The sequence below is a fragment of the Protopterus annectens genome, chromosome 14.part0 (assembly GCF_019279795.1).
Source record: "Protopterus annectens isolate FY-2018-M chromosome 14.part0, PAN1.0, whole genome shotgun sequence".
NCBI lineage: Eukaryota > Metazoa > Chordata > Ceratodontiformes > Protopteridae > Protopterus > Protopterus annectens.
Window position 1 is genome coordinate 392,577,296 of NC_056748.1, and position 25,440 is coordinate 392,602,735.

At 36.2% G+C, this 25,440-nt stretch overlaps 1 protein-coding gene across 3 annotated transcripts in view; it reads left to right on the forward strand.

Annotated features, from left to right (window-relative positions):
• LOC122789008 overlaps positions 1-25,440 on the forward strand; it is a 489,467-nt gene that overhangs the window by 137,667 nt on the left and 326,360 nt on the right. The window lies entirely within an intron of this gene.

A 25,440-nucleotide genomic window follows, 5' to 3' on the forward strand; every position in this document is an offset into this window, starting at 1 on the left:
CCCTACAAAATCTTTTGCAACCCTATTTAACCACCAGGCCCTTGAGGTCTAGCACACAAAACCTCCTTAAAGTAACCAAATATAACAATGAAGCTGGTAAGTCTGTCTACAGCCAGTGTATAGCAAAAACCTGGAACTCCCTTCCTGCCCACATAACTGACAACAAATCCCCATCACAGTTCAAGAAACTTGTTAAAGCTCACTTTTTGAATGATCAGCTGTGCTCCCCCCTGGATAATGTCTCATGAGAACACTTCACCTAACTTAAGTAGCTCTGCTAAGCCAACGAATCAAAGTACTTTACCCACTTAGGAATGTTAATCTACTGCTCATCCCATCTCTCCAGGAGTTAGGGAAATCTACCCCAGCAATGCTGTGTTTTCCATAAGCAACTAAAGCCAGGAGAAGACATATTGTAAATCAATTTGTTATCCTTCTCAACTAAAACCAGGTGAAGACATATAGTAAATCAATTTGTTATCCTTCTCAAGTATAGCGAGCATCATCTGCTCTTTCGGAGCCTTATTCTACATCTCTCTGCTTTTACTCTGATAGTAAATCTATCACAGGAATCCTAAATTTAGGAATATCTTCTAAAATGTAATATTATATTGCAGAGAACAAATGTATCCTATCTGTTAGTTAATATATATGTCAAAGTCTCTTCTATGGAAATTGTATGTCAAAAGTCTGTCCTTAAAGCTATGTTTTGTAAAAAATTGTTCACTTGGAGCTTTTCTCCCCGGGCCTCCACTGGAAATGGACTTGTAATCCAGTTGGACTCTCCCGGTCAACAAATGTAAAATAAAAATAAATAAATAAGCCATATACTATGATGTATATAAAAACATTGGCAAATCACTTTAAGGACAAAAAATATAAATAGAATACAAATTCAACATAAAAAACAGTTCTGATGGTGTTATGCAATACAGTCTAATGTAACATATAACAGAAGCACAGCACTGTGGAATGACGCCTTCATTCTTAAGGTGTGCTTCCCTAAAGTTGTTCTGTTAAAATATATAGTTGTAACTTAAAGATGTATGACAACAAGAATGTAATATAAAGTTCAAAGAAAGCATTGTTGTAGCATATGTTACCATATATTGTAGAAAAGTCTATGTAACAACCAGTCTTTGCTTACCAGCTTTACATAGACAAACAATTATTTTATCACTACAGGACAATATTTCCTGGAAAGGGTTCTACAATGTGTCATCATGTCTGAAAGGGCTGAAGTTTCAACCAGATGAAACAAACTCACTGAAGCTTCAAATGCATGAAGGAAATATTTTTAAAGTGTTTTTTCCACCACTAATATGGGGGGGTCTCCCACACCATTCACTTGTACGTATCACACAAACACCGAGAAAAATGAAAAGTACTAAAACCATAAATAGCTGCTGCAGCACAAAGAGAAACTTCATTGGTAATGATTTCCTTTAATGAACAGTGATCAGCAGTGAATTAAATGCCACTGATGTGCATTTTAGGATTACTACGAGTCTCTTTTTATGCAGGACACTCCATATTTGACCAGTTGTGTCCCCCTGAAAAAACATGAAAAATGGTAAATGTCCAGAGATTTCAGGATAAAAAGTATTACCTAAGTTTCTTCTAACAGTTAAATGAACGGTTTACTCTGGTAAGGTAGAAGTGGGTGTGGGAGGCCGAACAGTGACAATGTCGAGCCCGACATTGTCAAAGTACGAATTTCACCCCTATCTCGAGCCATGTTAAAGCCCGTTTCAAGGTAGAAGATGAGTCATATTTTGACAATGTCAGAATTCGACATTGTTGTTTTCACATACATGGGTCGACGATCCCATCATTCGATGGGGTCCAGTTCGACCATACCATAGTAAACCGAATAAAACAGTTTGTATTACTTGAAGCATCTTGATGTATGATATGATACAACAAAAATAACTAAAATTCTAAATTAACAACAAGCTTTTATTTTCTCAATAAAATGAACTCAAGCTCTTTTGTACTGGTTATTGGTATGGTTTGTCCTGCAAAATTTCACATTTACGTTAAAAATTTCATACTTTGGGCAACTGAAAAGTTGCAACCTCATTCACTTTGCACTTGACCAAGAGTAGGGATGGCCACTAGTATTAACTTCTGCCGTGAATTTAACTTTTTCTGAACAAAATTTTTATGTCATATACAGTTAAGCATTTTATCCCCTTCAGTCCAAAATGCCATGATGCTAATTTAAGATTTTTGACAAATCCAAGTTCCCAGTACATATGAGAAGCTGAATGCTAAAATTCTGCCCCTTGGATAAATCCCATTTACTGTGTTTCTCACTAGTATTGCAGAACTGTGTTATCTACATATAATGCACAGTGAAAACTGGTGTTTCTGTAGCATAATGTTGCAGGCTGAGCTGCCTTAAAACCAAGAAAAAAGAACCATGAACTACAGGCCACCCTCAGTTGAAACTTCACTGTAATCAAGCACTTATAACTTCAATGCTTCTTTATCGGAAAATAAAAAAATATTAAATAGACAAGCTCATTCACCTTTAAGTTAATGTGTTAAAGCATATATAGATAATGCATGTCATATAAATGGGAATTAGATCTGATGAAGTTCTGTTTCTGAAAAGGGTAGTAACTAGTAATATAATCACCTGTGAGGCCGACTATGAGGGGAAACCTGCTCTTTGTCACATCCTGTAACAGTGGGTCTCAGAACACTGTAACAGAAAGGCTGCATATTTCCTGTAGTTAGATATGTCAGTGCTAACTTTGCTCAAATATCAGAGACTCTTGATATGTAGTTCTTGATTTTAGACAACGTTCTGTGGTTTCCTAGTGTTTTACTTGTTTTGTATAACTTCTGATGTATATTGAATGCCAAGATATGTTATATTGCTTTGTTCCATGCACTGTTATTCCATGTATCTTGTCATTATTATTTTGTTTTTCTTTGCCTTTTTAAAAAAAATGTGGTAAAGTGAATAATAAAAAAATGTTATTTGAAAAAAAAAATGTCCTGTAGTTGATGTTTCATTCCTTCAGGATTGCCTAGGTCTAACACTGACTACCTTGTGAGGGCTGGATAAGATGGAAAAGGTGAGTTTTACTTTTGTTTCTATGTTCTTCCTCTTTTCTGAATTTGTGTGACCTGAGATTAAGGTATGTTTAGAGGATTTTAGCTCCCTATATCACTAAGCCACTATATCGACATTCATTAAATCGACATCAAATGTCCCAAAAATTGCAAACTTGAAGAGAAGGAAAAGAAAAGCAATGTTTTATGCAGGGGACAATCCCCACTGCACCCCAAGACCACCTGCTACTTGTATATACCATATCCAAGATAACACAAAAGTGGGGAAAGGGTAAAGCCCAATTCCCCACTGTCATCTGAAATGCCGTCTGTTTTTATAAAGGTGCACTTTGATACAGAAATGTGCAAAACAAATGAGTCAATAAAATAATTCTACAATTAAACCAATATAATCCATCAGAGATTTAAGGTGTGGTCTTGTCCCCATAGTGGAGGGGTGTAGGGGTTTACCCTCTCCCTAAAAATTATTGCATTTGTGCTTCCTCAGAAGTGGCTCTATTTTGAGATTTAGACATTTTAGTTAAGACTGATCACTTGTTGAATAAATGACATAAGGTTAATTATAGTGAATATAACTGGGAGTTTGTTCCAAAGCAAAGAGACCAGAGACAAGAAAATTTTACACAATAGCCCTTCATCCTTTGGGGCTGTTCTACTGGCTATCCTACGGTCTTAAACTAAATCACTGGAGAATGCACTCCTCCGGAAAGGAGACAAATACGGCAAACAAATGAAAGAGATTTGAGGATGCTGGTAAAAATGATCACCTACTGCATAAGGGAATGCCAGCCTAGTTTGTGCATTATAGCAAAAGTCTCAACAGCACAACTGAGTGATATTTAGGAGATGCAAACATTTCTTACCTGCTTTAAAGAAAAATATAACAGTATCACAGTGACACTAAGAAAGAAGGATCCCTGATGTCATGACTGCTTCCTTCAGGAATTAATAATCTTTTCCATCCCATGGCAAAGAGGCAGCTGGCAGCTTAATATTTTAGTCAACTGGAAGATTTCTGCCCAGAGAGCAAAATACATGGAGTACAGCCTTTGGGCACATAAAGGAGTGAACTTGCTTAAGAACTAGGTCATTAAGCAATAACTGACAATGTCAGTGTGGTATACTGAAGGTTTACCCATGGCTGGTGTGGTTTACTCACAAGGTTGAAGCCAGAGTGATTAAATAAAGCCAACCATGGGTAAATCTTCAATATGCCACAACCACGGATTCAATTATTGCTATTATACAATGACATTATTTAAGAAAAAAAATACTTTTCTTAAATAATGTTTTTGCATAATGCCTCCTTGGTGCCCTTCAACGATTTTCTGGTATCCTAGGGCTTTGTCTGATGTACTGAACATGCCTATCTGACTTGTGTTCCCACGCTTACACAGTACATCAGTGCTGTGCAAAGGAAGCAACGGAGAAAGGAAGATCTCTGTTGACTATTTTTTTTTTTTTTTTTTTTTGAAAAAAAAAAAAAAAAAAAAAACGGGAGACTTTTAATGTTCGGGAGAACCAGGACAGACAAAATAAAAGGATAATCAGGTAAGTTTCTATAGTTTTGCAGAACGTACCTAATTATCCTTTTATTTTTCTCTGCACCATCTCCATCTTTCATTTGAGGTCTTCTGTTTTGTTATTTTGTTAAAAAAAAGAAAGAAAAGTAAAAAAATTTACGAGATGTAGTCCAGGCGACCGGACCATTTTCTGTTGGTATATTCTCGGATTAACAATGGGCTCGCTGTTTGGCTGACCAATCAGCGTGCTCATTTTTGAGTATTAATGGCCAGTCATTGTATAATTTGCAAGTTTACTATCCTACTCAAACAGCGTATCTTCCAGATTCTGCCTCTGTTCCTAATGACTTGTCACATCTCCCTTACTTGAAATTATCTACGTATGTGTTCCAGACCAGCAGTGAGGATGCAGCGTTATCTTTTTAGCCAGCAGCGCTTCTGATGCTCATCATTACATGTGGCAGTATTAGGGGAGAACATTCTAGAATAAGCTCTTTAATTTAGATGGGACACATGAGTAGTCCTATCATCAACCCTTGTGCAACTTCTAGGCTCACTGCTGCCTTAAGATCAGTACCAAGTTATCACGGTATTTTGTCTGTAACTTATCCATCCTTTTGTTTCTGCTACAGTGGCATAGAGGGATAAAGCCCTGACTACTGTCCCAGGTGATCAGAGTCTAATTAGTGGCTTGAGCATTTGACAGAGCTGGCAGGAAGGATGGGCTATTCCTATCCTGGAGGGAGAGATCATGCTAATGGAGGCTAGTGCTCAGGGAAGCTGGACATCAGGCTGGACAGATGGGATAAACTGTTAGTGCACACCCTTAGGGTCCAGGGGCAGAACATGCTGTAGTTTCCCTATGCACAGACAGGTATTGCTAGTGCTAGGCACATGGGGGAGGGACATAAGCAAGCAAAAAAATCCCAAGACCGGGGACAGGACTCCCAGTGCCTGGTGCATGCCTCTGCTGGATGTAAATGTATAACCTGTAAGTAGGAACCCTCAGACAGAAGCTGGGTGGGCTTATTGGGTGGGGAGGAATAACAAGAGGGAAAAACAGGGTTTGGATAAAAATATATATATATCAATCCTTTTACAAACTAGCACATATGAGTTCATGATTTATTCTATTGTTCTCACTAGAGAATCATTATTATACATTAAGCAATCTTTTTTTCTTGTGGTGTTGTAATTTTTTTTCTGCTGTGCCTCCATTTTATAATGTAGCCCTAAGAAATGCAATTTTATGTAATGTATTGAAGCTTACACAGAGAATTCTGTGTCTACTACTACCCCTACCCTCAAAGTCCAGCAATTATTCAAGCTCATACTGGAAAGGGTGTAACATCTGCCATTCTAAATTGCCTGTCTTTTTAAGATTATTTCTGTTAATGATTTATGCATCTTAAAATTCCTTAGAGAAACACCACATAAAATTAACTGAAAAGAATCTCCATCACTGCTTTAGAAGAACATGCTACTACTAAAGGAAGATCTATGTCAGTTTGTGCATATATGTGTCAGAGGGAGAGGGGGGATTGGATTTGTCCCAGTGTGTGTGTGTGTGTGTGTGTGTGTGTGTGTGTGTGTGTGTGTGTGTGTGTGTGTGTGGAAGGCTGGTATTAAAATTAATGAAAACACTCAATGACAGTACAAGATGTTCTTATAATGTGAAGATGGTCTCTTGCATCACATCTTAGACTAAGTGTCCTGTTTAAATAGTGACTACATGTGCTACATATTTTATATATAATTTTCCAGCCATACAACAGTAATTGCAAGAACTGTAAGCACCACTTGAAACTCAAGTACACTCATACTTCTGATCAGAGTGCAGCCTGAATAAGCATAGGTCTGCTGTGGTAGAAAGTTTTTGCATTCAGTGTATTATGGTATTATTGGCTTATACTGTTTTTCCTACTAGAATTATTGACCCATAAATGCAGGAATCGAGGTTGTGGTCCTCTAGCTTCTGATATTAAATCATATATAAATATATATATATATGTATGTGTGTGTGTGTGTGTGTGTGTGTGTGTGTGTGTGTGTGTGTGTGTGTGTGTGTGTGTGTGTGTGTGTGTGTGTATGTATGTATGTATGGGTGTACTTCACTCTACCAAATTTTCGCATAACCGAAAATCAAAACACCAAACCTTTACACTGCTAAAATTCAGAACAATGTAACACCAGCTGCTCCAATTCAAAATAAAAATCTACCTTTTGTTATGATTTTGCAAAGGGAAAGACCCCCCTTGCATCCCTACACCCCTTGCAAATTATATATACCAACTCCGAGATCACACTGCAGTGAGGAAAAGCGCAAACTTCCTGATCCTCACTGTACCACGATCACCATTCAGAAGCTCCGAGTGGTCTATAACATGCACAGCTGGTGTTTTAATGATCTGAATTTCGGCAATGTAAAGGTTCGGTTTTGTGCAATTCCGCTCTTCTCATCTCAATCTTTTGATTTTCGGTTATGTGAAAATTCAGTAGAGTGAAGTAGACCCATATACATACACTAGGTATGTGTGTATATATAGATATATATATATATATATATATATATATATATATATATATACACATATATATATTATATATATTCAGTAGCCTATCATTCTTAAAAACAGTCTAGAATTTTCCATCTCAGTAAAAATGTAATAATTTATCTGTTTTTGTGTTTGTTTACATCTGTGTAAAAATCATTTTATTTGTATTTTATTTTGTGTTTTAAACTGTAAAAATGTAACAGTTTGTTGAATGACTTTTTGGAGCTTTTCTCCCGGGCCACCTCTGAAAATGGACATGTATCCAGTCGGACTATCCCAGTAAACAAATGTAAAATAAATAAATAATAATAAATTGTGTATATATATATATATATATATATATATATATATATATATATATATATATATATATGTATACACACACATACACACACACACACACACACACACACACACACATATATATATATATATATATATATATATATATATATATATATATATATATATATAAACAAAAATGTAGAACAGTAGAACACAGCACCACAGCAAACCAATAAAAAGCAGATGGCAAAGAGCAGTGTAAAATCCAAATAGACTTTTATTCGAACACACGGGAGCGCAATCACTTCTTCAGACCATACAAAAAATCAGCAGCATCTCAAATATTTAAAATGCAATCAATTAAATATCTACCAATAAAAGACATTCAAGTGCAATAGCCATAAAAAATTAAAGGTACAGCTTTCTTTTAAGATAGAAACCATAAAAGGCTATTGCCATAAAAACACACACAACAGTATACTTATTTAAGAAGCTTTCTTTCTTTCAAAACTGGCTTAAGAGGTACTGATTCATTCAAACCTGCACCTCTATGTGCTGATAGTCTAAGAATCCATCTTAATTCTTTCCCTTCTGTGACATTAGTTATATCACCCAACCTAAAACGTTCATAAATTACTTCTACTGCCATAAACTTAAACCAATGGTTAGTGACTTTCTCTAGTATATGTTTAGCTAAAGCACTATAACTATGGCCCTTACTGGCACAATAATAGTGGTCTCTAATTTGTTTCTTAAGTCACCTATTAGTTTTTCCTATCTAAAATTTTGAACAAGTCACAAACTGTGCTAAATAAACTAAGTTTTTAGTGTCACAATTAGCTTTAACTTTAAAGACATAATGATTACCATTGTCTGGTTGTATAAATGTATTGGATACATCAATGTATTTTCAAAAAGTAAATTTACCACAGATAGAGGTACCAAAACTAGTTGTTCTAATACTAAGTTGCTGTAATTTACTTGTATTAGGGAAACAAAGCTGTCTTTTCAACAATTTTTTATTTTTATAAACAACATTTTGGGCTGCACTAACAAACTCACATAGAATAGGGTCAGAAGATAAAATATGCCAATTTTTTGTAATAATATTTTTTCTATCTATGCTGTCAGTACTAAAAGTCATACAATAAGCTAATTGCTGTAACTATTATTATGATCAGTCTTTCTTATGTTTTCTTTATGTGAAAAAAAAATGTGTGTCCACTACTTTGCCTGTCTAACTTGACCCTTTCACATGCTTTACTAACTTCAAAAGGTTTATAACCACATTCTATAAATTCCATACTAGTGGAACACATAGTTGTTTCAAACTCTTAAAAGTTGACCTCTTACCACATTTTCAAAAATATGTGGTGGATGCATACTATTACGTTCAGGATAACTAGGTGTATAACATGGTTTTCTATATCTCTTAGTGTGCAGCTTTCCATCTATGCCCCTATACAGGGTAACATCAAGGAATATTTCATAGTAAACTTAAGGAAGGGTGTACTTGAATTTATAACACTTAGAAAATTAAATAAAATATAATGAAGTACAGCTACCATCCAAAGGTCCCAGTCCCGAACAAGAAAACCAATTAATAGAAGAAGACAGGACATGACCACCACAGGATAGTGCATAAAATCCAAGTTTATTTTAGATGAATAAGCACTTTCACGTGCTCCCTCGGCACGCTTCTTCAGATTTCACTATATCATTTGTATCTCATCATTTAAATATAACATCATAATTACTTAATTGGAGACAATCAATCCTAGATGCAAACAATTAAAATAATTGTATAAAACAATCTGCATCATCCATTGTGAGTTCTAGTGGAACAATTTTCATTTAAAACAATGCAAAAGTTAATCAACACACCTATTATATGTGATTCTAATGTAAATAAAAACAATCTAACGCCCAAACAAGCTAAAACCAAATCCATAATACAAGCTAGACTCAATAATGTATAGAAACATCTCCCATAAAAAAAAAATATATATATATATATATATATATATATATATATATATATATATATATATATATATATATATATAAATGCTATGTAGCAATATAAATTAATTCATATTTTCTGTACATATACATATATTTAATGAATATCAAAAACATATGTATGAGTAACCTCGATGTAACTATAAAACAAGTCACATCATAGTTATATATGTCTTCAATAATTAATAGCATTGAAAACGTTTCAACCATTTTCTATAGTCATTAGTACTCATATAATATTAAATAGCCTACAAATATATGTACGTAGCTTCTATATATAAAGATACAAAAAAAAAAAAACAATATTTATTCACAACATATAATAACATGTGAATAAATATAAATATACATATAACCAATCTACTTCCATAAAGCATTTAAAACAAAATCAAAATCAATTGTGTTTTAAAGCCATAACAATACTACTTACGAGCACCAAGCACAGGCTTAATGCTAATAAATTGGTTAAGACCAGGATCTACATGAGCTTGTAATTTAAAAATCCAACAAAGCTCAATGGATTCTAGGTTATTCATATTATTGTCTCCCCTCCTATTCTTTTTTACCAATTGTAACACCCTGAATTTAAAACTATGATTAGCATGAGATTTTTCCACTAGAACTCACAATGGATGATGCAGATTGTTTTATACAATTATTTTAATTGTTTGCATCTAGGATTGATTGTCTCCAATTAAGTAATTATGATGTTATATTTAAACACTGAGATACAAATGATATAGTGAAATCTGAAGAAGCGTGCCGAGGGAGCACATGAAAGCGCTTATTCATCTAAAATAAACTTGGATTTTATGCACTATCCTGTGGTGGTCATGTCCTGTCTTCTTCTATTAATTACTTAGAAAATTATTTAAACTTTCAAAGTCTCCTTTCCAAAAAATATATAAGACATCAACAAAATGCATTAGAATTTTACATGCACATTAAATTGTTCAACATTTAAGATGTTTACATTTTCCCAGTATGCCATGACCATATTGGCGTAGCTATTGGCACAGGATGTGCCCATAGCTACGCCAGAGGTCTGCAAGTAATATTGCTTCTCAAACAGAAAAACATTATTTTCTAGTACCACCTCTATAAGGTAACAAACTCTATTTTTACATCAGTGAGAGAGCCTTCTTCTCTAAGAAATTGTTTACGTAGGAAAGACCTATTTCGTTAGGTATATATATATATATATATATATATATATATATATATATATATATATATATATATATATACACACACACACACACACACACACACACACACACATGGTTCACTATCATTTTAGTAATCGTTACAATGTCAAATCACTAAATAAAGTGACCAGAATATTAAAAGACAAGGATGCCGAGGACTACTCATTCAAACAATGTCAAACACTGAAACTCCTGACCTGCATAGAGACAAGAACAAGTGATAACATGGGTCGAGAAGGGGGGGGGGGGCAAATCCAGATGTTCAAAGAAATAGTCCTTGGTATTCTCATCTTGCGATCTTCTGGTCACGTTATTTAGCGATCTGACATTATAGTGATCACCAAAATGATAGCAAACCTACATACACACACACACACACACACACACACACACACATATATATATATATATATATATATATACACTATATACAGTTAACCTTTTTACTAGCATCCCTCACAAAGAGGGACTTGAATTATTTTTGGAGGCTATGCTGGACCTAACAGATTCAAATAGTATTATGATGAATTTTGCTGTAAGTGTTATGGAAATGATTTTGGATAACAATTTTTTTATGTTTGAGGGTAGCTACTTTAAGCAGATACAGGGTGTAGCAATGGTGGGGCAGTTGCACCCCCATTTATGCAAATATGATCATGTATGCTTGGAAATGTAAGTATGTCTTTCCATTAGAATTTAATGAAAGATGGAGTTTATATCTTCGTTTTTTAGATAATATTTTATTGTTTAGAAAGAACCTATTTCAGCCTACACAGATTTGGCTACCCATTTAAACGAGTTACATTCATTCCTTACTTTCAATAGTAAAAATTTGAATATTAGTATCAACTTCTTAGATGTAAGGTTGAGCAAAGAAATTTTGCTCCACTATTTTTAGAAAAGAGGCATGTTCTAATTCTTATTTGAATTACAATAGTCAACATCCTTTCAAAACTAGAAAAAATATTTTTAAAGGCCAGCTAGTGAGGACTATGAGAATGTGCTCTAACTGGGACTTAGTGAGGACTATGAGAATGTGCTCTAACTGGGACTTAATGAGGAAGGAGGTTCTATTTATTACAGAATTATTTCTGGAGAGAATGTACTCCAGAGATCTTATTAGTAAATTGAGCAAAGATGTGGTACCAGCTTGGGGTATGAAATTTAAACCCATTTTGGTTGTGGGTGTCAATTCAGCAGGGACTGCTTTGGACACCTTGAATCAGCAGTTTACAAGTAGTATGGTGCTTCCATTTGGTGAATGTTCCAAAGAAGTTCAAGCTATAATGCTAAAATACTGGACTATTTTAGGAGTAACCCTGATTTATTTAAAATTTTTGGGGAAGAGCCGAAATTTGTGAACAAAATTGGTAAGAGTCTGAAATATTTGTTTGAGCATAACATCATTTTAGATATCCATTTGAGAAAGGAACTAATAAATGTGGTTGTTGCTCATACTGCAAATATATTTTGGATGAAAAAATTATCTGTTTACCAAATAGGGCCCACCTGGTGGTTTTTAAACCAGGGAATTGCGTAACAAAAGGTTTAGTTTACTTGGCTGTATGTGATTCATGTAAACATTTTTATGTAGGGAAAACAGAGAGACAGCTTTGTAAACATATTTATGAACATGTTTATGCAATCCTACATAAAAATGACAAAAATGCTTTGTTTAGACACTCATTGGAATGTGTAGATTTTAAAAAGTTCAGATTTGGTATTTTAGAAGTTGTACATAGATCTTAAGAGGGTGCTGGTGGGAATTGAATATTGAATTAATGAATTAAAATGGCAATTTTTACTTTGTTCATTCCTTGAACCTGGTCTTAATGAAACCTTGTCTACAGCCCCAGTTTTAAAGTATAAGGCTTTGACCAGATGAATTTATTATATAAAATGAGGACTGTCTTTTTAAATGAACATACTTTTTTTCTAATTATTTAATTAAGTGGTTAATTGATCAAGTGTATTTAAGCTCTTGCTTGGTGTGTTTTTTTATTCTGATGAAGTCTTGGTATTAACCAAGATGAAAGCGCTAAATACATTCGTTTTCTGTGGTGTAGACTGGCTGATTTCAATTTATTTCTTGAAGAACCTTTGTTTTGTGGACACTGCTTATCCTTTTGTATTTTTTGAAGTTCGTGATGCAAGGGTGAGACATTCTGCCTTTGTGACTGCATTTTAACAGAGGGGTATGTACACTTTCTATATCCACTGTATGTATTTTATATATATATATATATATATATATATATATATATATATATATATATATATATATATATATATATATATATATATATATATTTTTTTTTTTTTTAGGGTTCCATTTGGATTGTCTCGATGCACATTGTTGTTGAACATTTACTTTAGTGTTTTATACATCAATCCAGTCTATGCAGGTGTTCATTCTTGTGCATTTCTTTTAGTTTAGAACTGTAAGTGAATCTTTCTATTAGATTTAGATTCACTTGTGCTTCTGTGTTTTTGGAATTGAATGTATGTTTTATTTAGAAATCAGTTAAACTGATATGGTTTAGTAGTGTCTATATCTCTACATTGAACCGTCAGTCAGTTCATCATAAATGCCATTCATCGAATTCTCCTCATGTGGGGGGCTGTGCCCCCCACCCCCCACTAATTATATATACCAACTCTGAGATTGCACTACAGTGGAAAAAGTACAAATTTCCCAATCCTCACTATACCACCAGGTCAGTATGAACAGTTTGACAAATGGCAAGTTCGAAGTAAGTGCATGTAAAATGCCATTTGCTGAAATTATTTTTCGCTGAACTGATAGGGACCCGTTTTTGTAGTGTAAGTGAATCTTTCCATTAGATTCACTTACGCCTATTTAGTTTCTGGCATTTCTTAACTGAGTTTTCTTTTTTTACATTTTTACATTTTGCCTGCATGGCATTTTTTTTTTTTTCCAGCCCCTCCCAGCTCTGAAATGCTTGTCATAGACAAGTTAGTGATCTTCCAAAATACCCTAAAGGTGAGTGCATGTGTGTGGTATGCATGTGTGTGAGACTGATGTCTCTGTCCTTTGTCCACCAAGTACAGGAAAAGACTGTTTCCCCAATGACCATGAATCAGATAAAGTGGGTAATCACAGGATATGTTTGTGCTCAGTTCATGGATCAAAATGGTCAGTGGGGATTAATTCATCTATCTAGCAACCAACTGCATAATGAAGTAAATAAACATTATGGGACATAAAATTCCTGGCTATGTTATCTTAATATATACTTGCAGGATAAAAAAAATATATTAATGTGTAGTATGTAATAACTTTGGGAAGGCAAAAAAAATTGAGTGAGCAGTGAGGTAACAGTTTTTTTTTTTTTTCCATAACATATATTTCCACTGACACCTAGATTGACCCTTACAGTACCTGAACACTCAAAAGTTCTTGTTTTATGTCTCTTCTACCCCAATATTCATCATCCTTACACTTCAGGGAATATATATAAAATACATCAGTCTTTTGTAGTAAGTCGTTTATTTACTTTGCTGTCTTACTGTCTTCATGGCCTTTCTGTAATTTATGTCCAGTCAACCTGCTTCAGAGGCAAGATGTCTAGCATGGAAGCATTCCTTCATCTGAAAAACATGCACATCTGTGTAGTTACTGAAATCTGTTTCCAGTCAATAAAAAGCATGTCTTCTGTTCGGGAGTTCACCACCTATCACTCTTCACGTCCATTAGTAGTAATGGCGGAGCCATATTTAGTAGACATCTTCTTCCTCCTCATGTCATCCCCAAAAGGTCTCAGTCTTGATTTAGTGCAGGTCCAAATCACTTTCAACAAAGCAAAGTTTTAGTTTTTGGTTAATTACAGTCCTTCTTATAGCCCCAGTGGAATATACTGAATACAGAATCAACCACCTCCAAATAGAAGTCAAAACAACCACCTTTTAATCAGATGACGTTAATTGAGTTCAGCAACTGTTACATCCAGTCTTTTGTTAACAGCCACTCTTCCTGTTATAGGTCCAACCTCCTAATCCATATCTAAGTTTATTAAGTTATCCTCCTTCTGCTGAGTTCCAGAAGTATTCTCTTCTCTAGCTTCCACTGCTTGCGTCGCTGGTTTGGCTGATTTCTTTGCATTGCACCTGGTTTACACCCCTTGTGCTATCGCCCTCCCCCAATACTAAGTCTATATTAGATTCCTGCTGTGCATGGAGCCATCTTTACATTACTAGTCTCCCACCAAGACACAAGTGCTCTTCAGCAATTGAATTTTGCTTGCTGGTAAGCCATTAGAGCTCAGGAATTTGTTAAAGTATTCAGATTTGTAAAGTAACACTTTCTTTTTGCTGTCCATTACTTTTGCCCTGGTGGGTCAGCCCAGCTCCGTTCACTCTCGTTAACACTCTGGCTCTCTCCGCTTCCCTACCCCTAATTCCCACCTGCCCCCACTACCTCTCATTTATAGTAATCCCAACAACACCCACACCTCAACCTCACATCACCTCCACCAATCACAGCTCCTCAAGTCAGATCACATTACACCACACCCACTTGCTCCATCACACAATACTTCCAACCACTCACATTCCCTCTAGGCATTACTACATCACCCTACACTACTTACCCATCCACATATAGTACAACCCTATAATTACTATCCACACCTCCACCTAGAACCAACGTAAACCTTATAACCATGTCTATCACACAACTGAGTCGTCTGTTTTCTCATAATTCTTTATAACTCCACAAGTTATCACTCTAGCAATATCCCTAAAGTTAGTAACACAACACTATATTATGCACTCTCATATACAGGCACCGCACATTATAATAATATCTGCCAACAATTGTTCAAGAACTACATAACTGACCAATTCAGAATTAAACACATATGCTCTCATTCCTTCTCCAAAAACACAATACTTTCTCACACTAATCACCAAACTCAAACATCTGTATCACCATTTCAACAAGAGGCTCACCATAAGTGGGGACATCCACCTCAACCCAGGCCCAAATCCATCCTGTCCAACACAAACTGCTCAAAACCAATTATCAGAACATAACACCTCCCACTATTTTCATCCCTGAGCAAATTAGCAATAGCAGCAAAGCCAACTATCTCTTAATGCTAAGTATTAATATTGGAGGTATCAAAAATAAAATACCTCAACTCCAGGCCACAATAGCACACTACTCCCCAGACATAGTTGCTTTAAGAGAAGCCTGGCTAAATGAAAACATAACTAACTCAGAAGTTCTCCCTATCGACTACAATATCATTAGACAAGACAGACCACTTCATAAAGGGGATGGAACTGCCTTACTGTACAAGTCCAACTTAACTTTATGTCAAATAGAGAACTCCTACCCCTCCCCCAATAATTGGAACATACTTATCTCACAACGTCAGCTTCACCCTAAAAAGATCATCACCACGATTGTGATCTATATTCCACCTGGTAATACACCTGCTAGCCTTGAAGACTTCTTATCCTGGTGGTCTTCCACATACTTACAAGAAACCCTTATTCTGTGGGATTTCAACTTAGATTGGTTCACCTGTATATCAGAGCCACCAAGTAATCTAATAAATCTCCATGGCTACCAGCAGCTAATCCAAATTCCAAATAGATGTGATAAAAAATCCAAAAGGGAATCCATCCTTGACCGGGTCCTAACTAACAACTCCACATAGGCAGTATCCCAGATACCTTAAGTGACCACAACATAATATACCTTATACGTAGTAGAACAAGCCTATGCAAAACCATTAACTATAAATCCACTAGAAACACAAAATAATCTCTCCTGAGGTCAATACTCTACTCCATAACTGTGACTGAATCCCCCTAAAAATCCTCCTAATTGACCAGGCTATAGCATATTTCAACAAAACATTTCTACAACACCTAGACACTGTCGCTCCATTGTGCAAAATCAAGGTTAGAACCTCTACAAACCCCTGGCTCAGTAAAGAAACCAAACAAATCCTCAAGTCCGGAGACACTGCCTGGCTTAACTATCAAAAAATCACAAAGCCTAAGTACCAAGAATTGTGCAACCATGCAAAAAATGCATTAGGCTGGACAAAAAATCCTACTACATGACATTTGACATTACAAACTAAATAACAACACAACCCCCAAAAATTTTGGAAAAATATAAACCAGCTACTAAAATCCACCCAAAAGCATACCCCCAAACCAACCACCCCTGACACTAAAGTTCCCATTGAAACACAATTCAACTCCCACTTTGTGAACTCAGTTCTTTCCTTAGTATCATAGGACAGTTCCAACCTCACTATCCCCCCAACACAAATAATACTAATACAAGCTTTACCCTCAAAACAGTTTCCACCACCTCAATCAAAAGCATGCTCTCCAAACTAAAAACCTTGTCAAAAGCAGCCGACCAACTTCCCAACTATTTCTTAAAACTCACAGAAGATGCTATTGCTATCCCAATCTCCACTCTCATAAACAGATCAATTTTTGAAAACCGTGTGCCCAAACTCTGGAAAATATCCTGTTATACCCATACATAAAGGAGAGACCTCCACTGAACTTAATAACTATAGACCCATTGCTATACTTTCCCCCCTGGCCAAAATCCTAGAAAAATGCATCCATACCCAGGTGCAAAAATATCTCCTAGACAGCAACATTCTGTCACCTACTCAACATGATTCCAGACCTGCCCTCTACCACTACAGCTCCCCTCTGCTTCACAGACACAATAAACCATCTCAAAAATGAAGGCCTGCAGGTGTCAACTCTTTTTTCGGATATGTCCAAAGCATTTGACACAGTCTCACACTAAATCCTACTAAACAAACTAAACCAGTATCACTTATCAAATTCCACTCTTACCTGGTTCCAAAGCTACTTAACTGACAGGTACCAGGCTGTGAAATGGGAAAATTCTCTCTCTCCTCAGGTGCCCATGACTACAGGAGTCCCACAGGGTTCTGTCTTAGGACCACTACTGTTCACAGTCTTCACAAATTACCTCCATACCTCCACACAGCATGCATCTATCATTCAGTATACAGATGATACTACCTTAATCTGTGCTGCACAAAATATCCCCACCCTCCTGCAAACAACTCAACTAGCATTCTCTGACATTGAAAACTACCTTACCAAAGCCCAACTTATCCTCAATCCAAAGAAAACTTAGCTTATTATTATAACCAGTTCTAACAAAAACACTGATAACCATCAATTCACTATCGACTCCACAAATGCTACTCCAATTGCTCCAGTGGCACAGGCTAAGCTATTGGGAATAACCATAGACCGCCACCTAAAATTTGATAGTCATCTCGACTTAACTATTAAAAAGTGCATGCCAAACTGGGATCACTCTGCCATATCAAACCATTTCTTACCAACAACACAAGATCAGCCATTGCTCGCTTCCAGCTTGTATCCACCCTACTCTATACATCTCCCATTCTGACTAATCTCAACAAATCTAAACTAAGCAAAATAAATTTCCTACTTTGCTGCAAATTGCTCATATAGAACTCATCACTGTACTGCTTTGAGCCAGCTGCACTGGCTTGAACTGCCCAACATCCTAACCTACAATCAGCTCTGCCTCTGTCACTCTATCTATTACCTCCCCAATGTGTCCTGCCCTCAAAATCCTAGTACATCATTCAGCCAAAAGGCCTCTTAGATAATCAAGCAAATTACTACTAGAAGTCACCAACAGCTGTAATAGCTTTGGAAACAAACTATATAGTAGTTCAGGGGCTAAAAAATGAAACTCTCTCTCCCAACTAGCATACAGAATACATCGTCCAAAGCCTCCTTTAAAAACCTCATTAGGCAACATCTCAAGCAAGGTTGGCAGTGTCATACCTGCTCCCCAGGGTAGTGAAAGGGGATAAGGTACACATGCTAAGCCTAGAGTACTTGATAATAGTTTTCACTCTTCCAAACACTGGCTAATGTACAATGTATGTACTGTACCTATGTACTATGTATGTATTCTACCTGTGTTCCAAATTTCAGCTGTACACCACAAATATATTAATACCTTTATTTTTAAATTAATGTTTTCTTGTTTCTTCTCTCCACTGTAACTGCTGATGTGCTGCATACCACTGTAAAAACATGTCTATTGTAATTTGTGTGTATACTGATCATGTCTAAATATCTAAATGTTTCTGTAATTATTTTTCTGTGTGGAGCTTTTCTCCCCAGGCCTCTGATGAAAAAGGGCCTTTTTGGCTCAGTCAGACACCCCCAGTTAACAAATGTAAAATAAAATAAAAAAAAAATAGTTAAATCAGACCATTTAGCCATTACCTTAGTCTTCAAAGACCAGCCTCCTTAGTCCCAGTTAATCCATCTACGTTCAGGGATTTCAGAAAAACCAGACTGCTATATTTTATCAATCTTTATGAAAAACATAAATGGTCTAGTTACCTCAGGAACACGGACACCCCAGCCCTAACCAAGGAATTTCATGTTCAAGTTCTGAACACCAGAAAAACAAAAGCATAAAGCATGGTTCCCAACCAACACCAAGTGTAAAACTCTTCCCTGAAATAGTCACTACCCTCCTGCTAAAACCAGCTCCTTTTTACAATGTATGTAAACCTTTTAAGAATAAAGCTGCATTTAATTTGCTTTTTAAAGCCCGATGCACATCACCAAGAAATACGACTGCACCCCCTCCCCTCTTGTCTTTTTCCTTCAGGTAGTCTCTTCCTCTCCACCCTGAAATTTATATAGCCTTGTTTCCACCTTATCTGTAACTCATTTGCTGAACTGTCCCTATTATCAATTCCATCCCCTTAGCCTCTGGCAACCCTCCTTACCTTAGTTGCTGCAACCATTACTTGAGCTCTACTGTTTGCACTGAGCTACTAGGACTTTCATTTACTACTCTTAGCTTTAGTATCTTTGTGCTCCTCACCCCTTACCTACTCCTAACACTATGTTCACATTTTACTTGAACTTTTAAAGATTACAGTTAGTTCCCATTACTTAACATTTCATTGTTTTTTTTTTCACAGTTAACATAGAACTGGACCAAGCCAATCTGTTCACCCTCGCTATGCTTGGGCTCACTCTACTCCCCTACCCTACCCCCATTCTTACCATCCCCCACATCAGATACATTTATAATTATCCTAACTCCAGCCCTCCTTGAACTGCATCCAATCAGATTCAACTTCTCATCAATATCAAACCAAACCATACCTCCCCAACACTCCACCCTAAGGGACTATCCCTAATTAGCTTATTCATCATCTCCTTCACTCCACTCTAGCAGCAACCCTAGAACTACCCTGCAAGCATATGCTACCTCTAAATGCCACCACCTAGCCATCCCTTCACTTACAATCTCCTTCCTTCATCAACAATGGCTTTCATTACAAATACACTCCTCCTCTCTCTCTTCCTTGTTTTATGCCTCCTGCTAAACTTATCACTGTACACAACATGCCTACCTCCGAAACTTATATCTATAATGTCTACACAAGCCCGATCTTTTACCAGCTACTCAGATATATCCTCCAGCCTGTATGTAACAAAAATACTTTTACACATTACACTAAAAATGCTTCCTCTTCAAAACACCTACCACCACTCACCCCTGAACTACCAACACAGAACAAAAATAATAAATATTCTAAGTTACCTCAATGTGGAGACATCCACCCCAACCCTGGACTCACTTCTCCTCTCAATCCCCCTAACTCCTACAAAACACTAAATATTACAACTCTAAACCTACAAAGTATTAGAAACAAAATCCAAGAATTCCATGCCTGGATATCTTACAACAAACTGGATATAAAAGCTGACACAGAAACCTGGCTAAAACCCTAGATAAAAGACTCTGAATTCCTCCCCCAGGCTATACTTGTTTAAGACAGACCCCATTAAAAAGGAGGAGGTGTTGCACTTCTCTTTCCATATACTTTCACTATATTCCCCCACACTAACTCCATTCCATAATTTTCTACTGCTGAAATTATATCATTCCTAAAAATGCATTTTAGCCCTATACATCCCTGCATGTAATAATATTACTCTGTTAGAAGAAATTCTTGCCTGGACATCAAGCAATATAAAAAACGAAACAATTATCCTGGGTGATGTAAACATTAACTGGGTAGATCTCTCTGACTACTCTCCCCATCCAGTATTAACCTGTTTAACTTTACTCAGCTAATCATCAATACCATTAGACCCAACAGAAACAAAGACAGTGGTTTCCATCCTGGATCTGATCCTGGTCTTTGACCCAAATAAAATCTGATCTGCAGGCACACTACCTTACAGTAGCAGTGACCACCTGCCTGCCTGTATACAATATAAAACCACTCCAACACTAACTCAACATCAATATATAAACAAACAAGGAATCTAACCAATTTTTACCCAACAATCCTTAACAAAACTTTGAAAAACATGAATTGGGATATACTAAAAGTCCTTCCCCTCATTGAGGCCACTGAGTTCTTCAACTCAACATTTCTCAATACCCTAAAAAGACTAGACCCACTCCAACAAAAAAGAGTAGAACCCAACCATGCCATCTGGCTCACTAGACCCAGGAAGCAACTCATGACTGCTAGGGACAAGTCATGGAAACTAAGGCAAAAATAAAAATTCTTCTGATCTCTTACAATTTAGGTATTTCTGTAATCAGGTAAAATGTCTAGTCATTAAAGACAAAAAAGAACACTACCTTAAAGTCTCCAAAATAACCAAACAAAACCCAAAGAAATTCTAGAAATCTATTACATCTCTGCTAAATCCAGGTTCAAATAACAATCCATGTCCAAATCCAGATAAAAGACCTACTGAAATAGCCACTCTCTTCAACTCATATTTTATCAGCACCATATCTAATCTCACTGCCATCTTCCCCAAACTAACTACAACAGTAACCCCACCACTAGTCCCTCTCCATGCAGCTTTTCTTTCTCCCTTGTACCCACCGCTACTATAATGAAACTACTTCCCAAACTTACCTTGGCACTAATGCCCCTGACAACCTACCCTCTGAATAACTTCAACTGTCAGCTAAAGCCATTGCTTACCCTGTCAGAATACTTCTTAACAGATCTATCCAAGAGTCATATGTACCTAGCATCTGGAAGAAAAGCATACATTCTCCCCCTTCATAAAGGTGGCAACAGCACAGATAGTTCTAATTTCCTCTCTATTGCTATTCTCTCCCCTACCTCTAAGGTCTTAGAAAAATGCATTCACATTCAACTTCTAAACTATCTACTTTATAACCAAATCATTTCACCCACTCAGCATGGGTTCAGGCCAGACACAGTGCTACAACAGCTCTTATATCCTTTTTGGACACAGTTAACTGAGCACAATATGCAGGAAAATTTATTTCCTCACTTTTTCTTGACCTCTCTAAGGCCTTCATTACAGTCTCCCGTCTTCTACTTCTTACCTAGACTAGGTATCTTGCCCCTACCCTAAACTGGTTGTCTAATTACCTCACAAATAGACAGCAGTCTACCAAATGGTAGCACTCTCTTTCTCTAGTCGTTAACACAGCTACAGTGTTTCCCAAAGTTCCATACTAGGGCCTCTTCTTTTTATTATTTTCAACACCTTTCACTCCACACTTAGTCAAGGCTCTGTAATACAATATGCAAATGGCTCCACCATATGCAACTCTATATCTGAGCTTCAACAAATTACCCAAAATGCTTTTACATCTAATGAAACTTGGATGACCAACAACCATCTTGCCCTAAACCCTAACAAAACCAAACCCGTATTATTCACCCCTAAGAAAATCACTCCCCTAAACAAGACTGAGTTCACTATGCACTCTCAAAATAAAACGATTTTTGAGATTTTGTGTCATACAAAGCTACTAGGTACTGTCTTAAATGAAAATCTAACATTTCACCTGCATGTGCAAAATAGTATTAAAAAACACATCAAAAATTTGGTATCCTCTATAGACTTAAACACTTCCTTAGCTACTCTACTAAACAAACCATTCACTCAACCTTTCTTTTACCTTCTTTCTTATATGTTGCTCCTCTACTTATTAATATTCAGTCCTCTCTGAAATCCAAGCTTGAGACCTGTTGAAATAAAATAGCCAAGTTTGCAACCAATGCAAAATACTCCTCCCAACACTGTTCCTCCTTACACTTACTAAACTGGCTCGAACTCTCACATTACCTCACATACTTACAATTAACAACACCACACAAAATTATCTTCAAACCTTCAGACTTCCCAGCCCTTACTTCTATATTTACTCAATACCACCCAATAGGCCTCTCAGATCTGAGAACCAACTTCTCCTCAAAGTAGAAAAAAAAAACCTTCCAGCTGGCCAGATGGTCAACTCTTTTTCAATCACCAAACAGTGGAACCCCCTCCCATTTCCAATGAGAACTACCAGGAACGCTTCTTCCTTCAAAACGTTCCTAGAGCAACACCTCTCCACTCTATGACATTGTACTTGTGCCAACTCTGGGATCTGAAAATAGGCTCACTTCAGCCCAGTGGACCATCCTGGTAAACAAATGCAAATAAATAAATAAATAATGATCCATTAAATTAGTGTTTAGAGAAAATTGTTTCCATATGTCATAAGCAAAATAATAAATACAGCAAACATCCAATCTTGTGGAATAATAAAATTAATAAATTGCATAATGGGAATCATAAGCCCCTAGTCTTATATAAATTTTGCAGCCACCCAGTTCAATAATCAGACTTAAAAAATTGAAAGGAACTAAAGAATATTATAACAATCAAGGCTATCTAAGAGGCAAGATACCTACCAACAATAAAGCCAACCATAAATCCCCTTTATCCATGTATGTAAAATCCACAATAATACCTTAATCTACTATTAACTCACTGTATATGGTACTACTCACATGAGTCCAGAATCCATAGCTAACATCCAGGCTAATAATTGTAGCTCTAATTTCACTCCAGCTACTATATTTTTAGTTTCCCCCACATTTGGCAATTCTAAACCTTCAGGCATCAATACTGATCAGTTTTCAACTACGCTCTCCAAGCATGAACTCCTAGGGGTCATTTAACATAACTGTTTGCTCATCAGTAAGCTTCAACCCCTAAACATTTTCAGTCAAAGTCTTTCCATGGGATGTGTACCTGAAAAATGGAGAAATGTCATAGTTATACCTTTCCATAATGGTGGTTGTTCCACTAACACAGGTCTAGTCTTACTAGCCTTATATGTAAAGCCATACAATGAATTATCATAAAACTAATCAATAAGAATCTATAAGATCTGCAAACACTGGGCCCTTTGTGGTTTGGCTTTGTCATCCGTAGAGTATGATTTCTTTATGTTAACCTTGTTAGTGTCTGCAAATCAAGCCCCCAAAGTTCTAGACAAAGGGTTTCCTATCCACACTGCTTGTATGGACTTAGCCAAGTCATTGTATACCATTCACAACTCAACTATATCTTACTGGATTGCTAGCACAGCATGCTCAATCAGAAAAAATGGTACCCTTTCCAAAAAGCAAAATATAATGAGTGGTGCCCCTCAGTTTTCTGTCCTAGGCCATCTCCTCTTTGAAATCTACTTTTTTTGAAGTAGAGACAAATGCTAATAACCTCTAACTGTATTTGCAGATGACTGCAAGTTGGAAATCATAAATTATCCATCAAATTCACTAATACTCCCAACAAGGCCTTGGTCACACTAATAATTGGTGATCTAATCACATTCTCACCTTAACACAAAGAAATTTAGCATAGTTACATTTGTTAAATAACAAATACCAGGTCCAAGAAATGAAAAGAGCCCACAACCAGACAGTAATAAATTTTAATGATTTATGGACCATATTTATGAGCATTCCCTGTTAGGAATCAGTACATTAGTATTGCATTTTATAAACATGTTAAAAGAAATTCAGGGCACAAATCTGAATTCATGGGTTTTGACCAGGTTATTAAGAACCCTAGAGGGAATCCTTGGGTTAACTGGATTTAGGCTGTGGAGTTGAAATGGCAGATCAGGCTAAATGTGTGGGTTTACCCAGGCTTGAATGACAAGATTTCTTTACATAGTAGTTTGAAGTTACACTGTTTAAAGTTTTTGGTTATTAGGTATTTTTAAGTTCATGTGTTTTATTGTTAAGAAAGACTTTATTTATTTTATTGTATAAAAAATTGTTTTACAAGTGAGTATATTTTACAGCTTAAACAATGTTTTTAGGTCTTTATTTACCTGTTGCAAGGATTCCTTTTTACCTAGTTTCATTTTATTAAGCTTTGAAGATGTGTACATTTAGCTTGTTAATGAGCACTCAATTTGATTGGTGGTTGTGTAGCATGTGACTTATTTGGGAGGGTTTTTTTAAATGAGTGTTGTACAGTGATTTACTTGTTCTGAAGAAGTCTGTGATACATGCTTGACAAACGTGCTTAACCATTAAAATTTAAAATTTATTACTGTCTGCTTGCAGGTTGCTTTCATTTCTTGGACCTGGTATTTGTTATTTTTATTGTGTTTTTTACTGTGGTTCCTGGTTTGTTAAACTTGTGATCAGGCACAGTATCACATAAATGTAATTCACCTTAAGAGTGATACCATGATCCAGAATTTAGGAACTTATAGATGAAATATCCCTAAATTGGCATGCATATAATAATTACAGAAAATCCATCTACCTCTCTCTCATCTCATCGGTTCTTGTCCAGATCCCAATCCTTTCTAATTCCCCTTTAGTTTGCCCTTGTATGCCTGGTTTTAGA